The following is a 15,619-nucleotide window of genomic DNA, read 5'->3' as shown; positions in this document are numbered from 1 at the left end:
CTAACAAGCTAAACCCATAAATGCATTTCTAATGCTTTCTTATTCCTCCTGTTCCTTACTCCTCTAAACTTTAAGCAAATAGCTCCCATGCACAGTATTTCAGTCTTTCTTTGGATAACGTCTGTTTTTCTTTTGGTTCTGCACACCCTCCGTTGTGTGTATTTTGAATTGACGCAGTGCATTTTTGGATGGTTCTACACTGGAAGTCCAGAAACCAAAGCCAGTACAAATTCTACCTGCTAAATAAAAATTTTCACAAATATACCTGTAAGAGTATACTAATATAATGATATATGAATCCTTGATACCTGCAATGGTGCAATGGTCACCAATAATATGCTTGATTGTTTATAGATTTCTTGAAGTACAGGTCAGAAGTCAGACATGAAATTTGGTGCAAAGAGATAATAAATTATTTTTCCTTGTTTTTTCAAATAAAGTATAAAATAAGGCTCCATAAGAGACTGAGCTGAAAGGACAGCAAGCTTAAAGATGTTGATAGACAAGCTCTAGCAAATCTTGTTGTAGCAGATTAAGTTACTGTCCTCAGCTATAGACTCTGCTCCCATCAGAAGTCACTGATCCCAAAAGCAGAGTTGGCAGAATGGAGCATGTGCTGACACCTCAGCCACTTCAGTCCTAAAACTAGGATCTTAGTTTGTGTCAGATATTACACTATGAACTGTAATGACTGAGAAACAAGCACTTTGCTAATTCTGCAAATGATGAACTAGAGCAGAGGAGCTGAGTAGGGAAAGGTAAAAAAATGAGATCACCAAATCTGAGAAGTTTCCCAGAGCTATAGCTGCAATCTAAAATTCTTCTAAAGCAGCCAGAATTAATGTGCCATTTGCCATAAACCCATCCAAGAATAAAAAACACACTCTCACCAAAAGGTGTCAGAAGCACAATGTGAACTGTTAAACAGTTTGTAATTAACAGGCACTGATTAGTCATGTTACATACCTTAACAGCTGAACACTCAATTTCATATCACTTTAAGAAATCAGGAACTGAAGTTTTGCATGGAATTTTAATTATCACATGAAGTCTCAACTACAGAAGTTATAAGGAGCACTAACACACCAAAGAGCAGCATTAAATATCTTTCTAAGATTTGACAAGAGCGTGCACTTAAAAGGGAACACAAACTAGCCTAGATTTACGGCCTAGCCACTTAGCTATGCACTGCATTCATTAAATATTTGTATAGAAAAGACTTCAAAAATATTGACAGAAGGAGAAGCTGTATGAAGTTCTCACCAACAGAAGTCATAAACTGGCATAGGGGACAAAGTATTATGTAAATTCAAGTTTGGAACTGAAGTCGTTAAATTTAAAAAACATATATGCAATTACAGAATACTTTATTACTACCTAAGTGTTATTTCAGATGTTATACAACCTGTCAAGTAAAATTCTTGAAATTTGTACTGTGCAGTTATCACCCTAGTATTTTTCATTAGGATTAAATAGATACACAATTTATAAACCTTATATGAAGAACAACCAGCCATGGAAACCACACTCAAGGCTTCAAAATAAGCCTAACTATTAACTTCTGTAAATAGTCCCCTCCCATCCACCTTTTAATGAGGTTTTTAAGCTTCTAAGATTCCTCTGCTTTTCCAAACAAGTATGTCATACAAATTCCAAGTTCAGCATCATGCAGAGGGCCCTACCTAGCTTTGCACATTGTCCACTGATCAAAACTAAGCCATCAACATGGAATCTCAAATGAGACCAAATATTACTTTTTTGTAGAGAGGAGTTCACAGTTATTGTATTATTATTGTATTGTTACATTATTTCATTAATCTCTTGCTGAGATTTTTCAGCTGTACAGTTCCCCCTTTTTAAAAGAAACCTCAAAAAACCCCAGCTTGTTACATGCTTGTAGCCCAGTCTAGCACAGTATCTGATTGAGGTAATTACCGTATTTTTACAGAACAAATTTCAGTAAGGTGCAAACCACTGTTTTTGGCTCTTTAGGATAACACTATAGAAATGCCCCTAATGCAGGGATCCTCAAACTTTTTAAACAGGGGCTGGCACGTGGATGAAGTGGCAGGCAGTCACCTGCGGCTGCTTGGTCCCCCCCCCAACCCCCGGCGGGGGGTGTGTGTGTGTCTGTAAATACTGGGGCCGGATTGAGGACCCTGGAGGGCCGTATCCAGCCCGTGGGCTGTAGTTTGAGGACCCCTGCCCTAATGAGTCAGGTCAATGGTCCATCAAGCTCAGAACTAACTCTCCATGTGACAGTGGCAACCACACACGCTGTTTAGGGATAACCTGTGCATCCAGAATTTCAATTGTTACAGAATCATTGGATCATTTAGGTTGGAAAACACCTTTAAGATCATTGAGTCCAACCATTAACCGAGCATTGCCAAAACATTAGATCATACATCTCTGACTATTCAACTATGAACCATTAAATGTATCTGTCAATGGATCTGCTCTCTTGGAATCTGTATAACCCCTTTTTTGAACACGCTGGTATCTGTTGCCTCCACAAACTCCTATGGCAACAAATCAGTAGTTCACCATCCAGTATGTGAAATACCAGATTTTATCTGTTATAAACCTATCATTTTAATCAACTGCATCCTGCATTTATAAGATCCACAGCTTCCATGGATTTTTCTTTTCTAAAACCTCCATCACATCCCATTCCAACTAAAGGGTTCCAGTCTTTCTGAGAAAGTCTCTTCTTGTAAGGCTCCATCCCTGATTGTGTTAGTTGCCTTTTTCCTTTTTTTTTTTTTTTTTAAATTCTGCTGTGTACTTCCTTTAAATGCAGAGACCTGAACTATACATAAGAATGAAGACAGCAGGGTTTTGCATAGCTGCAGTATGTCTTCTGTCATCTTAATGCCTTTCCTGATATGTTTAGCATTTTGTTGGCTTCCTGGCTGCCATTCACACTACAAAGCACAGTGAACAGACACTATGGATAAAGATAACTTTCTTCACAGTTCTACAGAAACCAGGAGTCTGGTCCAATTTTATTACACTTCACAGACATCCCACCATACAGTTGCTAAGAATTATTTCTTGAGCTCCTGGCACTGAACTACTCTGCGCAGACTAGATGATAGTCATCATGTCCCATAAAAAGCTATTGCTGTTGAACTTCACTCTTATTGCAGAAAAAATTGCCGCTGAAATAGAAGGGGTATCTTTGAATATATCAAAGCTGTAATAAAAGGTAAAAGAACACAAGCACCATAAGATCTAAAGCAGAACCAGGACAGTACTGCAAGAAGAAAGAAATGTGAAGTATAGGTAGTTTTACAAGCCAATCCAACCTTAAGACACAAAGAAAGAAAAAGCAAAAGGTCATAAGACTTAATAGATAGCAATGGTGTGAACATTCAACACAGAGAACCTCCGTTTCCTTCCCAATACTGTCCATCTTCTCTATTTAGAGAGAGGAGACTGAGAAAGATTCATGTTTGAAGGTTGCAGAAGGAAAGAATGCGAGAAAACGAGCAACAGGAAAGTTGCCAAAAAAAGCAGCGGCAAAAATGTAACAAGTTCCTACTAAATCAGGAAAGATCCAAGGGAAAAGAAATATCATGACTATTCAAAATTGATCCTATGACTACTCCCAATAGCAATAGGCTTATAGTCTTAAAATTAAAAAGAAATAGTTTAATCTAAAAGTTACTTCATAAGAAATAATCTGACATAACTCCTAACTGCTGCTTCAAAACATCACAGAAATAGATGCAGTGTTCTCTTTTTCAGTCAAGAAGAAATAGCTCTTCGTTGCACTTCATTCTGACTTCTTACTTGAAAATTGGCAAAAGCTTAAAGAAAGTAATGACCTACAAGACGTCAAAATAACTAGTCTTGAATAGCTTTTTGCTGTTCTGTCATCTTAAAACCATCCTCAGAATTTTTTCTTTTGGGAGGAAGGACAAGTGACATTTACTTTTTTGATTCCTAGCTTTCCTTGGGACACACTTTCAGCCCTTAATCTTTACATCTTGCTTGATGAGCCAATGAACAAACAAGAAATTTAAGTAGGCTGAAAGGTAGAAAAATGTCCACCTGACTGTAGAATCCTCAGATTGCCACTTTCCTCCTCTTTCCACTGAAGCCAAGTAACTTGCCTCTTCAGAGTTCTAGCTAGCCCTCATCGTATCAGCTTGACGCAACACACTTTGTCAGGAAGTGGTTGATGATAACAGCTGAAGTTTTGAAAGGAGATCACAACACACACTAAGTAGGTATTCTACAAACAGGCAAGAACTAAATTAATTGATAATTCAGTAGAAGTCCCCAGATATAACAAGAATTTAGCCTCACATGGATTTTTAATGCTGTTTATACTCTTAAAAACAAAAAAAAATTGAAACAGACTATTCTTTACTCAAAACCAATAGTGCTGGGCTCATAAGTCATTTAGTCAGTCAGCCCAACAAGACAATGCTGAGCTGATCAGCTTTTACCTCACTTTAAGACACTGTGCTAATTCCTCCTTGTAAGTAATTAATTAGGTTACTAATTTAGAACACATCCTGATTGCTGGAAAAAAATGAAATGGTAAGAGCTTGTACTCTGTTGATTTTAATTATCCTACAACAAAAATCACCATCTTTAAATACATATATCCAGTTCCATTTCAACTCTCTCTCCTAACATTTGAGAACTTCTAATACTGTTCAAACAAAACGTAAATGCCACTGCATAGTGGCACTAAGCAATTCCATCACCGCTTGATCCTACAGGAACTGATTCTGCAGAAAGCATGTGACGTCCACTCATGTTATATTCTCCCACTAACACAGGACTAAGTTTGTCTGCTGACATCATATGCCCTTTCAGACATTGGGAAGAAGAGATTTGCTCTCTGGAAACCAGGAAATACATAAATATAATACAACCCAAAACTTATTGGTTTGAAACCTCAATGCTTAACTGAAAGCATGAGCTTTCCCTTCAGAGATGAGAAAATATTTAGAAAAATAGGACATACCACAGGCATTAGCAACACATTCTCTTAACCAATACAAGACATGCAATGCAGTTATCTGTAACATAGTTTTTCTACAAAAACAACTTTAATTCTCTTAGCCAAGGTGCACTGCTTTAATCCACGATTAATCTATCTCATTTCATTAACAGTAGCTGACAAGTGAATCACAGTTTGATAAAACAAGACAAACAAGGGCAACCATAAGTTCTCAACCATGACACTGCAGGAACACTGCATGATCCAATATTAAGGTCAAGCCTTAGCTTTATGCATAGAGGTATCAAATTCTAAAGAAAAACTTGTCATGGTACCTGCTGTGCTGAAAAATTTAACTTGGTATCACAACCACCATGCAGAAAAACATGTTTCCCACTCTACATTTCTCCTCTGCCACAATGAAGACCAGCTTCTAAACAGAAGTGATTAGCAGAAGGCATTACTGAAGCATACTGCCTTCACTGACCTTAACTGCAAAGATCATCCCAGTTAAAAGAGCACTTGGGTTTAAATTTGAATATTCAGATGAGAGCTGACTGCTATCTCCCTGCCACCCAAACCAAGATAAAGATTTGGCTCCAGGGAAATTGACAGGTCACAGGAGACATCAACAGTGAAGCCATTTCTCTCAATAGCATTTCTACCAAGACATCATACCTGTTATAGTTTACCTGCCTTCAGCCTTGAACAAAGTGAACTTTTAAAGTTACATTACTCTTTTGTATACACCTCATTAAACACAAGTCACTCCTATGACATCATACTGCTAACAGTAGCTCACACCTTTCAACAGTATATTATAAAGACTGCTGTTGATACATATGAACTAACTCTTTCAGGCATTAGTATACATTGTCCTCCTTTGTTCTCACACATTTGTACTCAGAATGCCACTTAACACTACTGGTACCTAAATAAATACTTCTTTTCCAGCCTCTCCTTCCTGACTTTTAAAATACACACTTATCCTTGGAAATAGACTCTGAATGCATACAGGCACCTCCCAGCACCAGGTCAAAGAGCAGCTGCTGAGGTTGCACTGGCACTTCCCAGTTAACGAAGGGTTTTAGTTTTCCTGCATTTGACTTTCTAAGGAGCTTGGAGATAACCCTGAACAACTTCACACTATGAAAATAAGTCAATTCACACTGAACATTCATATTACAGCTGATGCACATACACAGCTATGTGCTTTAGATGCTAACATACTGACTTTTATTTGTGACTATTATCACAATTGAGTACTCCCAATGCCTTTTTTAAAGGACCATTTAACTGTCCTATCACTTTTAATATATCCTTACCACAAATTGCTTCTGGTTCTGAACTACTTTTAAAAAAAAAACAAACACACACACACAAACATTCGAGAGTCTTCCAAATCATCCATTATGGCCAAATGACCAAGTATGACACTCCAACAGTTTCCCCAGAAAATGAATCCTGATACAAGGCAAGAATGAAACTTATGGTTTGGTTTCTGTCTTACTTTTTTTAAGAATTATCTTTTCCAACAACTTCCATTTATTACATCATCTATTCTTTCGTTAGATCTTTGCAGGAGAGGAGTAGTTTATTTTCTATGCTGATAAAGTACAGCAAATTCAGATACTAAAATTTATGATTAACAACCACGAGCTGCACTGTCATATGTATCAACTATCAAGCCTTGTCCCTAATCCTAGGCAAGAAATTTAGAAAATGAAAGACTAGAGGCAAAATCAATTACTAAAATCACATTAACTATTTCTTACTCATTTTTATTTTAGAAGACAATTATGGCCAACCAGAACAGACACATGATGCATCAGGCAAATCACGAAACAGAAGGCACTGAGCTAATTTTTTAGTAATAAGATAATTATAGGTATGTTGAAACAATTACATTTTTGTATCTGATTATTTGGCATCTTATAAGAAAGCAGATCCATGAAAGAATCTAAATGCCACGCCACTAACTAGACTCCACAACCCACAGATAAGGAACCAAGCTCCGCTCCACAATGAAAAGTGTTAATAACCACACAAGTAGGAACTGGCCAAGTCAGCCAAGATACTCTTGAAGAGAAACACAAGAGATTCAAGTCTCCAGAACATCACACTATGCTAGGAATAAAAAAAACCCAACCAACCAACAACAACATCCCTTTCACTTTCATCTGCTCTTTCAACACTGCCTGTAACAAAGAGACCTGGGTTCATACCATCAATCTGTACTTGATCATACTTCTTGCCAGCCAGTCCCTGGGCCATATACCAAACTTGCTCCCTTGTCAGTGAATCTTACTCTTCAAAATGAAACTGGCTGGTGTCTGGAACACCCAGCAGCCTGAGAGTTAAGCCATTCCCTTTGGGAATGGACAGATGAGGGTTTCGTGTTCCTCCAACGAGTAGAAGGATTTGAACCCAAATCTCAACATACTGGCAGGTACTCGAACAGTTTACTTGTATGTAAAGAAATGCAACATCACATCCTTTTTCTGCCAAAAGAGAAGAGTGTAAGATTAGGCCTTTCTGTGTTTCCTGCTTCACAGAATAGAAGCATTCCTTGTACAATTGTGCATTAATAATGGTATCTCTGTTTGCTTTCTAATTTAACTGATGCAAGCTTTGAGAGTTACAGCATTTTTCTCTTCCCACACAGCTACGTATTAGTATGCAATTAGATCCTCCTGCAGTATAAAACAAGTCTTTACCAACAGATATACATGGTTTATCACCACTGGTTAAAAAAACAAAACAAAAAAACCAACCCCAAAACTTACTTTAAAAATTGACTGGTATATAAACTACTTGGTTATAATTTCCTCTTTTTGTTTAGCGCTCTGCTTCATACTTTACTGAACATACTTTACATCTGAACTATACTTAAAATATTTTGTCATATAGCTGTACTGGGAGTGCAGGAAGGAGGACATGTACACAAAATGCTTCTTTTGTCAGAATAGTTGTATTGAAGAAAGCTCCAAAACAGATAACTATACTAGAAAAATCTTTTTGCCAGCATACCTGATTTTAAAGAACAGTATAAACTGTTTCCGCTAATTGAGTTTTACATCGCAGACACAGCAGTAAAACTTTTCAAATATACAGATGCCTCTCTCTGCCCATTAATAAAAGGGAAACAATAGAGCAGTATTTAATGAATATTTACAAAAAGCCTTGAGGTTTTCTGCTGAATGACCAAAGCAGTAATTAGTGTTTCAAATATCGTAATGTCAAGCCTTTCTGCAACACTACCTGTCACACTAAGAAAGGACTTTTTAAAAAAAAAAAAGGTAGTTGATAAGCAGCAGGCTGTTTGAAATCTTAGCTTTCAGCATTCTGAAAGCCTAACACTGTAAAAGGAATGCATTTAATCAAAAGTGTAAACTGGAAAAAAAAATGGTAGCTGTAACAGGTATTACAATTGTTAACATCTGACACTAAGATCCAGTCTATGAGGAGACATCATAACAGAATTTACATCTAAAAATGCCACAGAATTTTTAAAGGCTTGCAACTTCAAAGTATAGCAAAAGATTTTAATTAAAAAGCAAATGGAAGTGCTACCAAAATATAATTCTTTACATCGGAAAATATATATACGGACACATGAACTTCAGGCTACATTTACATTTTCTGCATCCATAACCTTCAGTATGAATTCTAACCTCTACATCACATTTTTACTGCTTCCACATCACATACTGCTGTGGTAACAAAAGATACCTGACACCTCTTAATGGCCTGAGTAACTACTGCAGATTGCCAAGGCATCTAAAGCAGACCAGTGAAGAAATATTTTGACTTTTCTATGTAAGTTCAGATATTTTGAAAGGAAATCTAATAAAAGCTATGTAAAACTACCATCTTTTACCATCACCTAATTCTATATAGCAAAAAAGACCATCTACTGCTATTCCACACACTGCAAGGCAAAATGATACATGCGGAAGGACGTAAAACCTGAAAGAACCACTTTGAAAAGGGTTAAGGGATCATATATTAACATTTAACTCTGTATTACTTTATTAACAGTAATGTTAATTAAATTTAACATGTAGCACACTGGTTCACAAAGCGCTGCAATATAAATATTTGATGCCTTGTTAAACCGTGTATGATACTAACCATTAGTTAAGCTTTTAACACGTGAAATACTGAATTTTTTTGGATGGCAGCATGTTGGAAAACAGTTCATATGTGTATAAACCAGCCAGACTCTAAAAAGCTGGACATTCAGAATTGTAATAACAGCTCCAAGATGATTATAAGAAAAAAAGATGTATCGTGTGTGAAAATTCAGAGGACCGACTAAAACCAAAACACTGCAGGCTCGGACGCCTAATTAAGGACCATCCATACACAGATATCCTATTTTTGAAAAAAATTTGAGGGAAAACACCTCAGTGCTCCAAAAAGATAAAGAGGTCCCTTTAAGACATAGGAAACTGTGCACTGAGGCAGCAGACACTTAGGTAAGACCACCACCAGTCACCCCTCAGAAGTTTGACTGCAGTCACTGATGTATCATCACTTACCTAGACTTCAAGTATTTTGTTCTGCTCAGTGAACTACGGAGGTGGTTTATGCCCAAATAATTCCATTACAGAGGCTTTAAGCGTTCCCTTTTAAAAGAAAAAGTCCTCACAGCACTAGTTGATACTTACTGCTTTTAGTATTCCGCATTAAGTTCTTTTTCAGGGATCTGTCCCACGCGAGACATCTAAGTTAGAACACGATTATTTTAGGCATTTTTTTTTAAATGTTTTCCAAGAAGGTCGAAGGCGGGTTAATTTAATTTCCTTGTGCAGCCTGTCCCAGCAAACTGGCGGTCCCCGCGGTCTTTGTTGCCGGCGGGGCAGCGCCCGCCGCAGCGCGGCCTCAGTCCGGGGGGCGCCCGCGCCGCCACTGCCAGCGCTCCGCGGGAACCGGGCGCTCCAAGGCCGGTACGCGCGTTACCTGCTGCCGACCGTAAAATACACTAGAAGTTGCTCATATTCCGCCAACTTGACCCTGCAAAGCTTCACAAACCCGTACGAAGCGCCCCCTTCACACAGGCACCGTCTCCAAACGGAACTGCCAGAAGATCAGCAGCGCCCGGGGGGACACCGCAAGTTTCTCCCCTCGCCCAAACGCAGCACCCCCGCCCCGAACACGCGGAGGAAGCGCACGGCCGAACACGGGACGGTTTTCTTACAACCGGCGGGCCTAAGCCCGCGGCGCCTGCCCCGAGGCGCCCCGAGGGAGCAGAGCCGCAGGAGCGGCCCTCAGGGCCGGCCGGCCGCCCCCAGCCCGCCACGCTCCCGGCAGCGGCTCCGGGCGCCCCGCGGCGCAGGCACCTGTAGCCGCTGCCGCTGCCGGAGCCGCCCCCCCCCCGCCGCGCCACAGCCCGGACCGTAGCCCGGCGGGACGCGGGCACCGACGGCGTCCCCCGAGAGCCGCTCAGCCTGGCTCGGCCCCGCCGCCGCGCCCGGCCCCGGCCCGGCCGGACCCCCAGGCCTGTGCAGGCGCTGCGGCCGCGGGGGAGGCTCCCCGGCGAGCCGAGCCGAGGCTGGCGGCTCCGCGGCGGGACCTGTTGCTCTCACGCCGGGCGCGGGAACGGGGACCGCGCTCACCGTCCTTCCCTCGCCACCGCCGCCGCCGCCGCCACGCTCCGGCCCGGCCGCCGGCTGGAAGTCAGGATCGCGCACACCCCGCGGCGCCTCGCCGCCCTGCCCGCGGAGCCACCCGCCTACAGCCCCCGCAGAGCTGCGCAGCCGCCGCCAAGCCCGGCCCAGCCCAGCCCAGCCCAGCCCTGCCCCCCCGGCCGCGCCCGGCGCCGGCCGCCAGTCCCGCCCCGCCGAGCCCCGCCGAGCCGCGCAGGCGCGGAGCCGCCCCACAGCCGCCGCCGGGGCCGCGCCGGCCGCCCGAGGGGAGGGAAGCGGGGCGGGGCGGGCGCCCTCTGTCGGGCGGGGGGCGCGGTGCCCCCAGCGGGCGCCAAACGGCTGGCGGGTGGCGGGAAGGGCTGTCCTCTGGGGCCCTTGAGGGGCCGCGGAGGGCACGGAGGGCATGGACAGCTTCCGCGTCTCCACGCTCCCGCAGCCATGTCCTGTCTCTCCACCACGGCGCTCTCAGTCCCGGGGAGGCACCGCCACGGGAACCGCTGTGCCCTGAAGGGAGCTGGCTGGCTCGCCAGGGCTGTGGCCTGCACCTTCCTCCTCTCTCTCCCCTCCGGCTGCCGCCTCCTGCCGGCTGTGCCTGCTGCAGCTGGCCTGTGCCAGCCATGCCGCTGCAGCCCCTGTCTCGTCCACCCTCCTCGTCGTCCCCCCGTTCTCCTTGCACTGCTGCTGAAGCTGCAGCCCAAGCTTGCATGTCCCAGCCAGGCCGGGTCCTGTTGTGGGAAGAAAAAATGCCTACTCCCACCTCCCTGATAGCCCAGGCCACCTCTGGAAGACCTGAGGGAGGCTGAGGGCCAGAAGGGGCCCAGAACACAGTGTCTGGGAGAATGAAGGAAAACGGGATGTTAAAGGTAATTCTACCAGGCTGCTTATAGCTGTGTTTTACAGGACCAGGGGAAACATATTCAGAACAGAATTTAGTTTGAGCTGAAAGCTGCATTCCCACCCCTGGTTTTTCAGGCTAGTCTGCCAAGATCATCGCCTGAGACATTAGAAGAAATATTCCATGTAACAAGACCAGAGAAAAAGCTTTCTTAGATCACTTAAAAGTACTAAAGAGATACCTGTTCACTCCACCTCTCCTTGCTTCAGTTTAACTATTTATAAATCTGTGTCATTTAACGCTGTATCCTTCTCCATAGTAAAATCCAGACGCAGACTTTCAACTTCCTATAATTTTACCCTATACCATGTTTTCTTTGGATCTGTTCTAAAGACAGACACACAGTCCAATTTCCTAAGTCCCAAAACCAGATCCCATTGTTTTCTTTTCTTACCCTGTGAAAAGGCCAGCTTACCTGATGCTAAGGTGTGGCCTGCCCATCTACCTGCAGAGGAAACTCTGAAAGCATTTTGCCTTCTCACATTGTGGCTCGGACTCCCTGGGATATCTTTTGGTTTGCTCGTTTCAGGGCAGCAATGCCTTATAACTGCATTTAACCAGCTATTTGTGTTCTGACCAGTAAAAAGGGTCTTGGTGTCAAGTGAGCAAAACTGCAGCACTGCAAGAAATAGAAATGTTGGTGGACTGCAGAGTTATGTACTTAGGAAATAAAAATGGAGGGAAAACATGACACTGGTAATTTGTGTCTGAGCAGCATGAAACTTGTTTCTTTTCACCTTCATATGAAAATGGTGAAAGTTCATGCGAATCTTTTTTTACAAACCGCTTTGGCAAAGGACCTGAGAACAAGAAAGGGCTTTTCCAAACTATGATACTTGCCTAGAAGATATAATGGCTGCAAAAAGTAGCTAGGTTCATCAGTTGTTCACTGGTGTCATCTGCATCCAAACTGATTGCTAATTTACTGTCTTTTCTACATGCAAGGTTGGGATGATCAGACAAAAAAAGCCAGAAATTCTGATTACGGTTTCCCTCAACTGACAGCATTTCCTCTTCCCTCTCAGAAAATCTCATTGCTTCCAGTTTGTACGTTGCCCAGTAGTGAGCTTTTAAACCAGGATAAGGGAATTATCTTCGGTATGTTGTGCAATTTGTGGTAGAGCAGAGAAGGATACACATCAGTTCTAAAGTTTATGTTGCCCTCTTTTACTTTCTTACATCTGTAGCTGAAGTTTTACTTTTTTGCCAGAAGGCATTACAGACTAGGTTAAGACTGAACTTGGGATATCTCCTGGATATATCTTTCTAAAGATCTGTTTGTTTCTTTGGTAACCAATCTCCTCCCTCTGGCTTTCACAAACACTAATATTAGCCCTTGCCCAGCTGGCAAATCCATTCATAAGATGCTTGAATGAGGCATGCTTGGCTAATTCTATCCAACAGATTAAAATACTCTGTCAGGCTGAGAAGTTGTCATATCCAAAAACATTTCACAATAGAGCACAGGATCAGCAGCATTATTTGTAAAGACCCAGATAACCTTTCTTTTTAAAATCACTGCGTTAGCAATTTAAGTGGACAGATCTGATGGTTCATTTTGCCTTGTGGGTGCTGTTTGGTGGTATACTGAGAACAAAAATTACTGGGACAAAATCAATATTTTGGCTTTAATTTAGCAAAACATGCCTGTTAAAAAGAATAGATACATAGAAAGAAGGTGAATGGGAGGATGAAGAAGGACAATGGAAAGGTGATTGAGTAGATCAAAGCTTTTAGTCTTCCTTTGTTTTGTCTTAGCTGATTAATCTTTCCTGAGTATCTACTCTTAAAGGAAGTGAGAAAATTACTTACCAAAGTACTATAAACTTTGCTGTTCCATCTCTTCTTCAAAGTTTACAATTATTATCCTTAAGCAGAAAGGAACTGAAAAGAAATATCCAAGCGATACCTTTTGTGATCTTGGATCTTAGAACGTTTAGATTTTAGACATGATTTTTCTATGATTTTTGCTATCAGGAATTACAGGAACAGTAAAGCATGCTTCCAGCTACAGAACCAAGGTATTTAGGCAACAATTTATTATTGAAGAACTTTCCTTATAAGGTTAATGAATTCATTCTACAAACAAATTTTTTTTAACAAAGAAAATGTTCATCTTTGGTGAATTGAATTTGACATGAATTAGTGTCACTGTTTTCCAGCAAGGTGCATATATAACTTTTGACCATGTAAATATGGCTGATTGTAATCAATGGAAAAAAAATAATATCTGACTCACTCTGAGGCATCAGCCTAATATAGGATAAAATGTTTTCTTTGAAACTATTGCCCTCTGGAGGAGGAATGAAAAATCATAGAAGGGTTAGGTAGAAATTCCTTTTTATGTCACTGTTTAACTGAATTTGTGCTTGAGTGGTTCTACAGACTGATGCAAAAAGGAATGGTCTGTCAGAAAAGCCACAGTGGCCACAGTGCTTGTCAGTGAAGGCTGGAGGAGAAGTAATCCCCATCTGCCTGCCCCATTACTCTTCTCTTTATCTCTAAAGACACTGAATTCTACAACAGATGTACTTTCTCTTCCAACTTCATCCTGGATCCCTCCCAAGCTACTGTCATCCCTCCTTATTTGCCAAAATATTTTTTCATGCAATCCCTAAAGAATTCTTGCCTGCCTGATGTCAGACTCTGTATTCTATCTTCTTTCTTGACCTTTCTGCTGGGTTTGGGGTTTTGGGTTTTTTGTTGTTGTTTTTTATCTTGATTACTGTTTCCTTCTTGATCTTTTATTCTTGAAAGGTTTTGAGGAATTTTATTCTCTTCTTTTTATCTCTCTACTTTCATGTCTGGCATCTATTTAAATAGACTCCTTCCTTCAGTCTTCGAGAACTTCACAGGGATTTTTTCTTTGGCCTTTAGATATTGATAGCTTAGATCTTGGATAATCACATTTAAATGTCACCTTTAACTGAATATGAGTGAAAGTGAGGTCCTTCCTGCTCAGACTTTGCCTGTATATTCTCTCTGTGTTGCAGGGGAAATGACAATAGCTCACAGTGGTCTTTCCAGTTTGATTTATAGCAATCTGATGCCTCCCGACTACAAATCCGGTGATTGTTTTAACTCTAAGAAAGGCACATGCACCAGCCATCTGAAAGAATGTAACAGCAGCACTAGTCCACCTGTAGGGCTAGCTGTGTTCGGTATCTAGTGTTTCAAAGAAGAGTGCAAAATACAAAAGTCCAGAAACTAAATTGGTCAAATTGTGCATTAAGCGAGGAAAACAAACCAGCAACCTCTTGTTCTCCACAACCCAGCAACAGAAACCCTGAATTTTGAAATTAATACAGCAACCTAATTTAATTTCAGCCTTTCTTTAAGTAGGACAACAAATACCAAGGATTCTAATATGGTCATGTTTTTCTCCTTGATAGCATCTAGAACTTATCTTCCTTACTTTCTACCCAATAACTACATTTTGCATTCGTGTTCATCAGGGTGGTTGAAATATGTTCCTCTCTGGTTTCTAGTGTCCTCTGCCACTCCTTAATCCTTCAGATCTGAAATTGCACAACTCCAAGTCAGGTCGCAGTATTTACAAATAGGGCTGTAAACACAACAGAAGTTCAGCTGTAGAAAGAGGTTAATCTCCAGCAGAGAGGTCTCAAGTTCGGCAGTACTACTCATCTCTCAATGAAGAGTCTTAAGCCCAGAAATAGGAATCATTCCCAGAAGATGGGTGCCCAAAATTAAAGCTGGAAGTGAGGCTGTTAATGTAACAGTTTGGGGCACTTTTTAATCCAGAATAATAATGGGTAATAAAAATAATCTTTCTTGCCACTGTTTTCCTTTCCCCTATTAAGTTGTGCTCAAATTACTGATGACCTTATCTGTGTCTTTGTATCTGTTTGTTGCTGCTTGTCTGGTTTTTGATAGTTGCCATTCACCTGTGTGCCTTGCTCTGCACAACTCTCCATCTTTGGTTTGTTCTTGAATAAATCTGTAAGGACCTAAAGTACCTATTTAAGTCATCTGGAAAACAAAATCCTGCTTTGCTATTTATAACAATTATTAATTTGTATCACAACACACACTGTCCTTCCCTGATTTGCCCTTTGCAGGCTGGATGTATTAGCCTAAAGTTCACAGTCA

The 15,619-nt window shown here is 41.4% G+C and overlaps 1 protein-coding gene across 1 annotated transcript in view; it reads right to left on the bottom strand.

The window, feature by feature from the left end:
• Positions 1-10,109, bottom strand: part of PALS1 (protein associated with LIN7 1, MAGUK p55 family member) — a 57,275-nt gene extending 47,166 nt beyond the window's left edge. The window contains exon 1 of the mRNA XM_027777289.2: positions 9,637-10,109. The gene's annotated coding sequence lies outside the window, so the exon portion shown is untranslated. The remainder of the gene's footprint in view (positions 1-9,636) is intronic.
• Between the last annotated feature and the right edge of the window lie 5,510 nt (positions 10,110-15,619).

The sequence above is a fragment of the Falco peregrinus genome, chromosome 1 (assembly GCF_023634155.1).
Source record: "Falco peregrinus isolate bFalPer1 chromosome 1, bFalPer1.pri, whole genome shotgun sequence".
In the NCBI taxonomy this organism is placed as follows: Eukaryota; Metazoa; Chordata; class Aves; order Falconiformes; family Falconidae; genus Falco; species Falco peregrinus.
Note: the sequence above shows the minus strand (reverse complement) of the source record. Positions and strands in the feature narration are given on the sequence as shown.